Below are 12460 nucleotides of genomic sequence, written 5' to 3' on the forward strand. Positions count from 1 at the left end.
AATGTGAACAGTTTGCAAGTGTTCCCTCGCAAGGAAATAAATTCTCTCCATCAGTCAGGAAACAGACACTATATTGTGTTATTGATCACAAACATCAAGCACAACCAAGCAAAACACTGGATTTTATCTCGCTGTAGAATTCAGGAAAACTTTGAATAGTTCAGGGTGGCATTTTACAAAAATGCTGTATTAATTTGAGCATTTGGGGTGGGGGAGCAACAAGTTAAATGAAGTGATTACAAATGATCTTAAGTGTTTTGGTGCCTTCAGAATTGTCTTAAATGTAATGGTGAACTTGAAACTGCTGCTTTTTTTGAGCAATGATGAAAATGAGTGCCCAATCATTTCAGTTAGCCATCCAAAATTTCATATTCTCACTTAGGATATGTTGCAACATTTTAAGAGCCACGTAAATAGACTTAAGCATCAGCAAATTATAAAATATATTATGAATGATTCAGTAGTTTCTCAATAACTAATTTAGAGCAAAGTTCTTCAGGATAACTTACACTTTTTGGCATAGTTGTGCTGATTTTGCTGTGGTGTTTTGCAGCTAAAATGGAGAAGCTGTTCATCAGAAAAGTTTTAGTTGTTATCAAAGTACAATGAACTCTTGCAGGCTTGTGTGATGGTTGAATACAAATATGCTATAATAAGAGCAAATTTTTATCATTCTTCTTGACAGCCAGATTTTGACTGGCCCCTTTGTGGGTGTGCAAGGCTGGCAAATAAAAAAAAAAAAAGTCCTCTGGAGACAACAGAAGGCAAGCTTCCAAGTGTCTTTGTGTTTGTAACCTACCTGAGAGCTGGTTGTAATTGCAGCCTCTGTGTACAATGGACCAGAAAGAATAATATTTCATTACTGTGTGCATTCATTCAGGTAATATACATGGCACATTTAACACAGGAGACGGCTCCGAGAATTTCATGGACAGGTTTAGGGTGAATATGTTCCTCATATGTGGTGAAATTGTGGGTCATTTCCACTGAGCATCTCCTCTCTACGTAGCAGTATGTTTTGCAGTTTGCCATGTTTGCTTTCAGACAGGTTCTTAAAAATTGCCAGAGACCTTAGAAAACCCAGCAACTGCTGTGCAGAAAACTGGGAACAGTTAGGTGTGGATACTAATATGCCTGCAGCGCTTTTTGGACTTACTGTTGTTCAGTATGTCAACCTGCTGTAGAGGTTAGTGTCAGCAGCTCCGCAATCCATACTGTTTTACCAATATAGTTTGACACAGCTTTCTCTCTAAAAAGCTATTACCATTGGACTTAGTACTGTTGTTGTTACCCTAAGTGTTGCTGACAAAGTCTTGGCATTCTGTTTGGATGAGGGATCTGGTTCGTGACCTCAAGATACATCTGCTGTGGACTTTTGATGGCTGATGTAATTTTTCCCCAAACAAAGGCTTCCATTTATATTGTCTTTAGTATCTCCTGAAACCCAATAAAAAGGGCAGAAAAAGTTTTGCTGAGAAAACTGCAACACATACCAATAAACAAGAATCAGGTAAACATAGTATAAGAAACAAGTGTAAAGCCAGTAGTGAGTTGAAAAATGTGGAACAGAGTTTTGTGGTTATTCCAGTCGTTTGTGTCAATCTACAAACCGAAAGAAGAAAACTTCCTACTAAGTCATGTAGTTCATAGAATAAAAATTATTTTAATTATTCACAGGTAAAAATGTTTCATCAGTACTACAGTTTTGTCCATCACACATCCACAAGTTTGTTCATATGCTTAAACCCTTGGTTTTGACCTGTACAGGGCAGAGGCTGTCTTAGTAAAAAAACACTGTAAAAATGGGATGATTTCTTCACATACAGTGGAAATAATTAGCAGTGAGGGATACTAAGATGGGTTTTCCTGAACTGCTGTATTTTCATAAATTCAGAATCACATTTAACATTTTGAGTTTGATGTGAAATCATGCAAACCTCGAAACATGGGAAATCTGAAACAATTGGCGGTAGCAATACTGAGAAGTCTTTTGGCTAAACAGCAAAATTAGCATGTCTTCAGAATATACATTTTGTGTTTATGTATAGGGTCCTCATGAACAGCTTTGGGTTTATGGAGTTGTAGTCATCAGGATGATGACGTTTGAATACTATTCAGAACATCTTTTTTTTAGTACAAATTTGGATGAAGGTGTAGAGCATGGAAAAACTGAACTTGTGCCAAATGGTGTACATGCATTTCTGGCTCTGAAGAAACTGTTTGATACAGGAGTGGTCCTCACTGAACACTTGAAGGCTTTTGCTGGGCAATGGAAAGGTCATGCTCGTTTTTGTTCTTTAAACAAGGGACTATTTACTCACTTAAGCATGCTGTGGGAAGGTAACTTTGATGGTTTATATTGCTGCCAGTGGATATTGCTGATGTACTTCCTGAGCCACTGATTTGCTTGCCTTAGTGAGCCCAAGTTTATCATCTTCCCCTTTAAGTTGTTGTTTTTCTCCTTGGTGTTTGCACCCTTCAAACATTTGTGGAATGTTTTGTGTTCTTTTCTTGGCTGTCACGGTGTCAGTCCAACCAAACGCTCATCTTCATTCCTCTGCCCTGAATGTCTTCCAAGTTGTCTTTGTTGTTTCCAGTGGGGAAAAATCAAACTCGGTAAACAAGCTGATGATATGTTGATATGATGTATTATTTTCCATATTGAATTGGAAAGCAAGTTTGCAAATAATTTGTTATATATTACCACGGTTAGGGAACTGTAATGAAGAAAGAGATCTATGTTTACTCTGTATTCCTTTCAGGCTATTTTTATCACAGAAGGCAAATTGTATTTTTCAAATGTGAAGCTTGCAAGAAATAGTCCAGAGTTGCGGTGTCTTCTCTGTTTGTTCTTTGTCCATCAAATGTGATTCTTTTAGTTCTCATGAGGATCAAATCATCTTACAAATCTTAAAGGCAGGTTTCTATCCAAGAGCAACCACTTCACTGCCTTAGGACAGGAAGGAAAAATCTAGAATAGCATTGACAAAGTCTGATTTTTGTAAATTGTTGCATCACTTCCAAATTACCACTATCAAAGCCTTTTTTTCAGGGGTGCTAGGACAGCTTGCTAAGATTTTGCGTTGCAGATTCAAGCTTTAAATACTTCCTTGGGAAAAGGTTTGTCGCAGGGCTGCTTGAATGGTAGGTTCTTAGGAAAATCTGGACCATGAGGTGAATTATACCAGGGTGCTCCCCAAGTGCCAGATGTGAGATATCTTTTGGGGTACCCCAGATTCCTCAGCAGTCTCTCAGGAAATGTCACACTGCTGCAAGAGCTGCTTATGTCCTTCCTTCCTTACAGCAAACATGAAACCATAATAAAGATGATAAAGCAGCTTTGTTCTGGAAGACTGTGTTGAAATCTGTTCCTCTTAGAACTGGTTTTCATTTTTTCATTCCATTATGTGCTATGCTGCTTGTCATGGGCTTTTTGGTTTTACCAGCAGAGATCTGCCCCTTCTGGGTTTTTTTGTATTTCTAAACTGCAATTCAAATAACTTGGGATTAGAGTTTAGCACATCTAATGCATATTTGCCAGAGAGAACAACTGGAAGTCATGTTTAAAGTATTTTGCTTTCATAATATCCAGATGTGTCTAGACTTCCTTTGTCAACTGTGGTGACGACATGTCAGTTTTCTTCTTTTCCTTTCACTTTGTGTTCTTCGCAATTGAGTAATTCAAAGGATAAACTGCAGTTTAGTCCTCCATGTGAAGTGTGACACAGGGACGTGATCAGGTTCCCCTCGGCATCTGTTCTGAATTGAAGTCATGTTCTGTCTGCACAGAAGAGCTATTGTTAAGTGTGTGTGTATGTCACCTTTTCATACTGTTGGATTCCTTCTTCTAGGAGTTGTGCAACACTCCAGTCGGGTATTGTATTGAAGAGGGCTGGTCAACAACTTCGCAAAACACTTTCCCACCAGAAAGGACTCATTCATGTAATTGTAACCATTAGTGGGAGCTTATCACTTGCATGATTTTTTTTTAATTGAAATACTGCATTGCTTGATTTTGAGAGCATATTGTAAACTGGTATCTAATATAACAAATAATACACTGTGTGTTCACTTTTAAGATATTAGGATGTTTCTGAAATGATGAGTTTCAATGAAAAGTAGGACTCGGATTCAAGTTTGAGATGAGAAAATATTTAGAAAGGTGGGGGGCATTTCTTGAGAATGTGAAGTCTAAGGTTCAGTGCTGTCTGGTAGGAATGTGGTCATAATTGCACTTTTAACAATCTTAAAATGATGCTATTCATCTTCTCAGGAGCTGTTATGCATACTTGAGCTTGTACATGGATTTGGCAGTAAATCACATACAAAGATTTATTACTAGGTATCAACTTAAAGTGATCACCATGATAAATGTCTACTTCTTTGTTTATATAGTTTTTCATTTAAAATTCTATATAAATCTTGCCTCTGTAATACTGTGAAAGAGCTGCCATCTGACAAGTCTCTCTCTCTCTCTCTCTCTCTCTCTTCCCCCCCCCCCCCCCCCCCCCCCCCCCCCCAGTATCTCATTATCTTCTAGATGCAAGGAGCTGGTTGCAATGTTTTCTTCAGACTTTGAATTGTCTCTTGTAATTTCTGTGTGATGGCACAATAGCTGTAGGCCCTGGATATGTAGCGTCAGTGATATGTTGGTCACTAGGTTCATTTGTCCCCCTGACAAAAACAGATTTCTTTGGAGATGGTCTCATCCTCACTTTATGATGGCTTTGGGATTGAAAAGATTATAATTGGGCCCTAAAGTTACCACTCAGGTAGTGGTTCCCAGTTCCTTTTCTGTCCTCATGCTCTGGTTATATCTTGTGGAATTAGTGGTCCAGAGCAAACATCACTGGGAGAGTTAGGTGCTTCTCTTGAATGCCTTTTTCAGACTCCTCCTACAAAACAGTTGGTAAATGTTTCAGGATTGCAAAACCTAGTAAAATGAAGAGGTTATGGCTGTACTGCTTTGTGTGATCTCTTCTCCTTCTGTGCATTGTTTTTCAGTGAAAACTCCTTCACAAAATACTCTGATGTGGACCTCTGTTGTGCCATTTTCTGCAAAGATTTGTGTACCCATGGCTGTGGTAGATATTGTCAGTCTTGTTACAGGACCAGCAAATCAAAATGCCCTCTTGGTACAGCAGACAGGTCTTTATTGATTGTCAGAAATATGCGTTCTTAGCTCATTACCCTTCATGGGAAAAATGAACCATTTAGTATGGACAGGAGCATTTTCTTACACTGTTCTTTACAGTGTACAGGTCTGTTCAGGAAGGGGAGGGACAGTAGGTGGAGACTGATTTTAGCTTCTCCGCTGCCATTTGGGAGAGGCAAGTGGAGTTTTTCATGACTGCCTTTGCCCTACCTCCCTTATATTTCTCAACTGTTGAACCAGGTGTAGAGCTGTTAAAGGCTCCACACAGCTGCACAGCTGTGCCAATGTTATGCTTGGATCACCTATATGGGTGTTTGTGCAGGATAAGCTGTGTGACTGAGCGGGATAAAAGTAGTAGTAACTAAATCATTGCCTAGTAGATTCCTGGGAACATATTTTGCTTGTCCCAAAATATTTACAAAGGGAATGTTCATTTGCCTATTTTGAGCAGGAGAAAATAAATTGAGGTAAATTTACAAAAGTACTGTTTAAGGAGGGGGTAGGGGGAAAGGAGATGGTTTAAAATCAATGGTTTTAACATACACACTCCTCCTCTACCTGCAGTTTTTTTGATCCAGAAAATGAACCCAGGCCTCTTTCCCATTCATACTAGTTATTCAGAATGAGAAGCTTTATGGGTTGTTCAACAAGCTTTAAAGAACAATGTGAATTGTTGCAAGTGAAATTTTCCAATGATTTGCTTAGTGAGTAACAGTAAAAAACATGTCAGATTTTTTTTTAAAAAGTAAAACTGCTTACTGAATCTTGTCCCATTCTGCCAAAAGAAAACATCAGTTGGTGTCATCCTTAGGGATCACTTTGGTGTAATCTACAGTGATCTGATAATAGTGGTGAAAATTAAGTAGAAGTAGTTCTCTTGGTGATTTAGCTCTACATATCTTGCACATAGCTTTAAAACTGACTGTATTCTTCAGCCAGTCGCAGTAATTAATAATTTTGAAAAATATGGTCTGTACAGGATTTTGAATGCTCAGACACTGAAAAGAATCTCATCTGCTCAATTTTGGTGAAACATTAGCCAGCTCCTTAACTTGTTACTGGGGAGGGGTAGATTTCAAGATCAAAGAGGTGGTATGTCTCAAGAACTTGTTTCTCTTTAAGATTTTGCCGGGAATGGATTCCAGTATTTCCCTGTCTTGCCAACCAGTAAAGCAGCTTGCACGGTTGTGAGCTAGGTTAGCTACAAATACCTGTTTTGTAATTCATCATCTGAGCTATGAATTCAGTAGAGGGGCAAACCTGAGCAAGTGAAATGATTGATCTTGTTTTGATTCCTACCAGTTCCTTGTGAAAATTAATGTATCTAAAATGTATCAATGAAACAAGTTATAGGTTAACCAAGCTGCATGTCCTGCATAAAGAATAACATTCTACTAGACTAATTAATTAATGAACTTGCTTGCTGAATGCATCCTAATCTGCCTGACCTGAAGATGTTACCTGATAGACATGCCATTTTAAAGTACAGTTTCTAACACCATCTGACACTACCGTCATCCCTGATTGGGTCTTCTTTTTCTTTTTTTATTTTATCCGTTGCAAAGTATGTAGGGCTGAGCATTGCTTTTTAATGCAGTTGTAAGTTGTAGTTTGCACCTGCTTTATAGACCAAGGAAGGTTATAAAGTTCATGTGTCTGTCTAAAAACAGAGTATCCCGGAAACAGAGATGTAAAGCAATAACTTTTTGACCATAAGTGAAAATTTCACCTGTACAACTCATGCTACTATAGAGCATACTCTTGAAACCCTTTTGTAAAAACTCATCTTAGAGCAACTTTCTCCCTCCACCCCAAAAGGCTAAAGCTTACCTGAGCTTAAATTGAATTTAACTTCTCATAGTACCTTGCAGGCTGGCCGTCTTCTCAGAGCTTGTATTTCTGCTGGGACAGAAGCAGCTCAAAAAGCTTGAGCATGTGTGAGTTTCCATCGCAGCAGTTGGATGTGCTGTCATTTGGAGCAGTAAATAATGACAGTTAAGATTAGATACACTATAGAAAGGACAGTGCTCTAGTTGCGTTCACAGCTATAGATATGACGTAAGAGTGCAACAGGTATACATAAAACCCAAACAGATTTGCGGTTTTCTTTTTCTGAAGCCAGCCAATACTGGTTGTGCTTGCCTTCTTCACAGCAAATTTATTTTGGAACATGTTCTTAATAGAGATAGTTGCAAGAACCCGCATTCCCTGCATAGGCAAAATCTTTAAAAAAAAAAAAATATCCAGTCAAAATGGTGAGTTTTCATGAAGGTTCCAGCTGAATTTATTCATATCTGTCTTGAATTGGAGTTGCATGAAAAGGAGGAAAAGTTGACAATGCGCAGAGAAGTTTTCAGCAGCACTAGAACGGAGGGACTCCAGAAATAAACGTATGCAACTTCTTCAGTAGCTATACAGAATCTGTATCAATGTGAACAGGATATCTGTATGGCTAGATCAGTAGTACTAGCCATACTACGTGTTTTACTCAATGTGAATAGTCCCAGTGAAGTGTCATATGTCTGATAAGAAATATTTGACACTACTTGAACACCAGAGTGTGTGTATGCTTGGAAATGCAGTGGTAATGGTTGAACTTTCAGGCTATTCACAAAATTTTTGTGGCACTTAAGCCAGAAATAGCTGCTCCTTTGGAGAAGTTTCAAACGTATTCTGTGTAAGGAGTAAGGCATCAACTTGTAGCATGGATAGACAATTTTCTGAATAATCAGCAAGTACTAGAGAAAGGTATCACGTGAAAAATTTACATCCTACTCCCAAGTGTCAAAACTACTTATTGCAGAGCTTACAGATCAAACTAATTTCTATCAAACTGTGTACCAAAGGATGGAGCTTTGGAAGGAGAATTCGTTCACCATTAAATAACTTCTAATGTGTAGAAATATTTTCAGAATGGGGAAAAAACCTGGGAAGCTGGGATTTAACTGTGTGCTTTTAATGTTTTGGATTCAGTCAATGTTATGTTAATATTCGAGGACAAATTAACATTGAGGAAGCTAAACATATACCCTGGTTAAACCTGTATTTGCTGTCTGCAACACCAATTAAAAGAACAAAGCCACCTACACATAGTGGAAGGAATGGCTTCTTTTCACAGTGATAGCCAGAAGTTATATTAGCAATGGACATACAAAAATGTTCTTTCTATGCTGTGAGTATTCAAATAATGAAATGAGCAAGGTTCATATACTGGTGGCTGAGATTGAGGACTGCAAGTGCTTGTGCTTTTAATTTCTCTCTCAGTTAAATACCTTGTAGGCTTTGGTCTGTCTTAGGGGTGTTGGGAAAGCGATGGATTTAGTCCTTTGGTCTTGGGTTTCCTGGGGCTGCCAGTACTGAGAGGTGTACATTCTTTCCCCTTTTGTCTAATTTCCTGCCTTTGAAGTGGAGATCAGGCTTCCATTGAAAGCAGAGGTTGTCCAGATACATGACACAGGAACATCTGACTTTATTTGAGGGTACATGAAAGGCTTTTATTACTTTCTTTTAACATTTCTGTGTCGTAATATCATCCTAAATCACACTATGAAATGAAATCGTAGTTACTGCCTAGATTCCCTGTGTGTTGTAGAAAGCTTAATGCTTTATGTACAGAATCTTTCAAGGCCTAGCTGAGATTTCAGCTGCGTTGTCTTCCATATGTTTGGAAAAAAACCTTCATCATCTGCATCTAATTTAGCAGAGAGCTGGAATGCCGGAAACATATTTTTGTTCCTGATGAAATATAACTGCAAGTACTTTGTGAGTGAAAGCGTCAAATTGGAGTTGTTCCTCTATTTGTGTAAAGTGGAGAGGGTTTCCAAGTTCTAGCTGCTTTTATCTATTTATAGGTTATGGTCCATATCTCTTTGGTGTGGCCTGAGCCTAGAGGGCTGCAATGAGCCAATGCTGAAGTAATCAGGTCAGCCGTGGTTTCACTTAGCTCTTGGTGTAGGGTAGAGGAGCCCTGCTGCTGCTCAGCTCTTGCTGTGTGTATTTGTGTGACAATCTGAAGCCCTTAATGAGCTGGCTGCTCCTGTAGGTTTCTTGCACATCCTAACAAAAGACACTTGGTGATGTTTGATATCTTAGTATCTTGTGCTTAGACTCTTCAGCTGGCCTTGATGCAGAAGGTAGGTAGATGATACTGCTCTATTACAATGCCTAGTCACAAATAGCAATTGAATTAACAGTTTTATTTTTTCTTTTGCTGAAACATGTGGCAAATTTCATCATCCTAAGAGGCAAAGTGAGTTGGTGCTTGTAAGCATTGGTGTGTTTTGTATGTATTTCACCCAGATTCCTTTACCAGATTATTGCCAGGGAAGCTGAATGCCTTCCACAGTCTGACATCTGTTAGCTGTGCTTGATTGTTTTTCTCTCTGTCAATTCTGAAAACTTTATGTATAAAGCTATTTTTTATTTCTTTCAAACTTCCAGAGCATTTGTCTGTTTTGTTAGGAAATGCAAGGTCAAAGAATTGTTTTTGATGAGTCGTGCTGTTTACTCTAACAGTTCTGAAGCGGCACCAGCAGTGTTATGTCTTCTAAAAGACAAAGGCCTTAGGAATAATTGAAAACAAAAAAGTGAAGAATCAGAAAAGCTTTTCCAGAGCTAATGTAAAAAGACAACTCAGGTCACAAGACAATAATCAGGGCATCTGTTCTACAAACTCCCTAAGTACGACGTTCTTTGTGTTTTCTAGAAAACCCAATTGGTGCCGCAATGTCATGCATTATTTGCACTGGCTAATCTGTTTTTTTAAAAGGTTAATTATATTTTTCCATTCGTAAAGGTTGAAATATTGTCTTGAGAACCATTGTGTCTATTGGAAGATAAGCTGAAAAATTGTACTCCGTCTGCATCTGTTCTAATTAAACTTGGTTCCTAAATTTAGGTAAGTGATGAATTAAGCTGATATAAAACAGACAGCTTTGAGCAAAAATTACTTCCTATGGGGTTGATATCTAGAAATTTTACCTTCCAACTTGGAAGAACAGAGTTAACTTTCAAATCATTATCTTATCAAGAGCAGACGAAAAAGTAAGAGTGTCGTTAGGGTTGCAGATGCAGAGAGAAGGGAAGTCGAGTATGAAGTTATTAGAAGAATAGATTAATTTAATTGCCTTACATTGGCTTTTCTGCAATGTCTGTTCTAGAGGTTGATTGTAAGTATAATTCCTTGGGAAAAACTGTACATAACTCATAGTTTTAAAATAATAAAAGTTGCAGTTGTAGCTTTTACCCAGCGCTGCTGCACTGGCTTGCATATGGAATAAACTGTGGTGGTGTTACTGTATTTCTCTTAGCAGTCACCTCATGTAATTCATACTTTCCAGAATGCACCTTATTCTGCAAAAATAAATGCTCAAACAATCTGTGCTTAGGCAAGTAAGGCGCTGCTTGAGTTTGTGAGGCACTGATTTAAACTTCTGTTGGTTTCCTGCACTGATAAAATGTGTTGCTGTTGAAATGCAGGATGGTGTGGGTACAGGTTATAGATAACCTGAAGGTTACAAGTGAGGAAAAAAAGGTGTCCTTTCCTTCTTTCTAAAAATAAACATTTTTGAAATGACTATTTTGACACCTGCTGTAGATGACAGAGGAAAAAACTTAATTATTCTATGAAAGGAATTTGATTTTTGTCCTGTTTTCCTTAACCTGTAGCCACCAAAAAGAGGGGAAAGATAAGAAGACTTATATATGCATTACTCAGGGCTACTGAAACTCCTGGAAGAGCAAAACTGCAGGAATATGAGGATGAATTGGTCCTTGAACAAAGCTTGAAACTGGATACAGTAACTACTGTGTACAAGTTGCATGAAATGCAAGAAAGGAAATAAACAGTTCAGCTAATAATAAGATTAATAATATGGGTAGGAATTATTGTAAAATAGCACTTGGGAATCCTGACATCTCTCTTCATGAGGACAATAGTGTATAGAAGATATACTTGATATTTAAGTGCAAGGAGCTAGATTGCATTATATTTCTGTTACTGTTCTCACTCTTTTTGTCTATACAAGTCCTGGATTGGAGTATGAATTAGGTCAGTGCAATTCTGTTTTCTGTCCTTTTAAAATATGAATCCTTGTTCAACCATTTGATTTGTGGTCAAGCTTCCTTGATTTTTATTGTTGTGGGCACTGCACAGCAAGTATGTCCCTCCCAGCTTTACGGTGAGTTTATTAGGCTGGGAAGGCCCTGTTCATTCTGATGTGGAAGGGGTGTTCTACGTGAAAGAAGGCCTTTCTGTTGTATTTCCTTCTCTATTATTCTGTATTGTTTACTGATTAACATTGGCTGGCTGATTGTATGTATCACAGAGCTGTTGTGGTTTCTCATCTCATGATGACAAGTTTTAAAGGACTGGTGTCAGCACAGGGGTGAAGCTTAAGGAACCAAAAGGAGAGTCACTGGGAGAGGAATGCCTGTTTGTTATGTTGCGTGAAACTGCTTTTCCACTTGAGGTGCAAAAGGAAGAGAAGTCTGCACCGAGACCGAGAATGTACTTTGCTGCTAGTCAGGAACAAGCTAACCCTGTGCTACCACAAAGGCAACGACCTCAGCTGACAGCATTGCTAGAGCGATTAGCACAGCAAAATGAGCAGATCAGCCTGGTGATCCTAGTCCTCAAACAATGCTTGCTTGGCAAGTCGATGACTGTTGTTTGCTGTTAACTTGTATCTGTAACATCCATGTGAACGTGGTTACTTTCTCCTGTCCTGTAATTTATTGCTTCTGATGGCATGCTGCAAATGGGAATGAGTTTTATTCAGTCATGATTGAGGATGTAATTTGGAGGGAGGCAGGGGGCAGGGATGGGGATGACCTAGTGTTATTAGCTAGCTGAGCAAACTAGTAAGTAATATACAGAGACTGTCTTGACATTAAGAGCACAATATTATGTGAAATCATAGAATCGTTTAGGTTGGAAAAGACCTTTAAGATCATCGAGTCCAACCATTAACGTACACTAAACCATGTCCCTAAGCGCCATGTCTACGTGTCTTTTAAATACCTCCAGGGATGGTGACTCAACCACTTCCCTGGGCAGCCTGTTCCAATGCTTGACAACCCTTTCGGTGAAGAAATTTTTCCTCATAGCCAATCTAAACCTCCCCTGGCACAACTTGAGGCCATTTCCTCTCATCCTATTGCTTGTTACTTTCAGAAAGAGACTGACACCCACCTCACTACAACCTCCTTTCAGGTAGCTGTAGGGAGTGATAAGGTCTCCCCTGAGCCTCCTTTTCTCCAGGCTAAACAACCCCAGTTCCCTCAGCTGCTCCTCATAAGACTTGT

At 38.7% G+C, this 12460-nt stretch overlaps 1 protein-coding gene across 3 annotated transcripts in view; it reads left to right on the plus strand.

Annotated features, from left to right (window-relative positions):
* Positions 1-12460, plus strand: part of ARHGAP24 (Rho GTPase activating protein 24) — a 259411-nt gene that overhangs the window by 45984 nt on the left and 200967 nt on the right. Inside the window, exon 1 of one of the 3 annotated variants that reach the window (XM_050895329.1) lies at positions 9991-10052. The exons of the other annotated variants lie outside the window; for them this stretch is intronic. The gene's annotated coding sequence lies outside the window, so the exon portion shown is untranslated. Of the gene's footprint in view, positions 1-9990; positions 10053-12460 lie in introns of those variants that run through there. 3 annotated transcript variants of the gene reach the window in all.

This window comes from Gymnogyps californianus, chromosome 4, assembly GCF_018139145.2.
Source record: "Gymnogyps californianus isolate 813 chromosome 4, ASM1813914v2, whole genome shotgun sequence".
Lineage (NCBI taxonomy): Eukaryota > Metazoa > Chordata > Aves > Accipitriformes > Cathartidae > Gymnogyps > Gymnogyps californianus.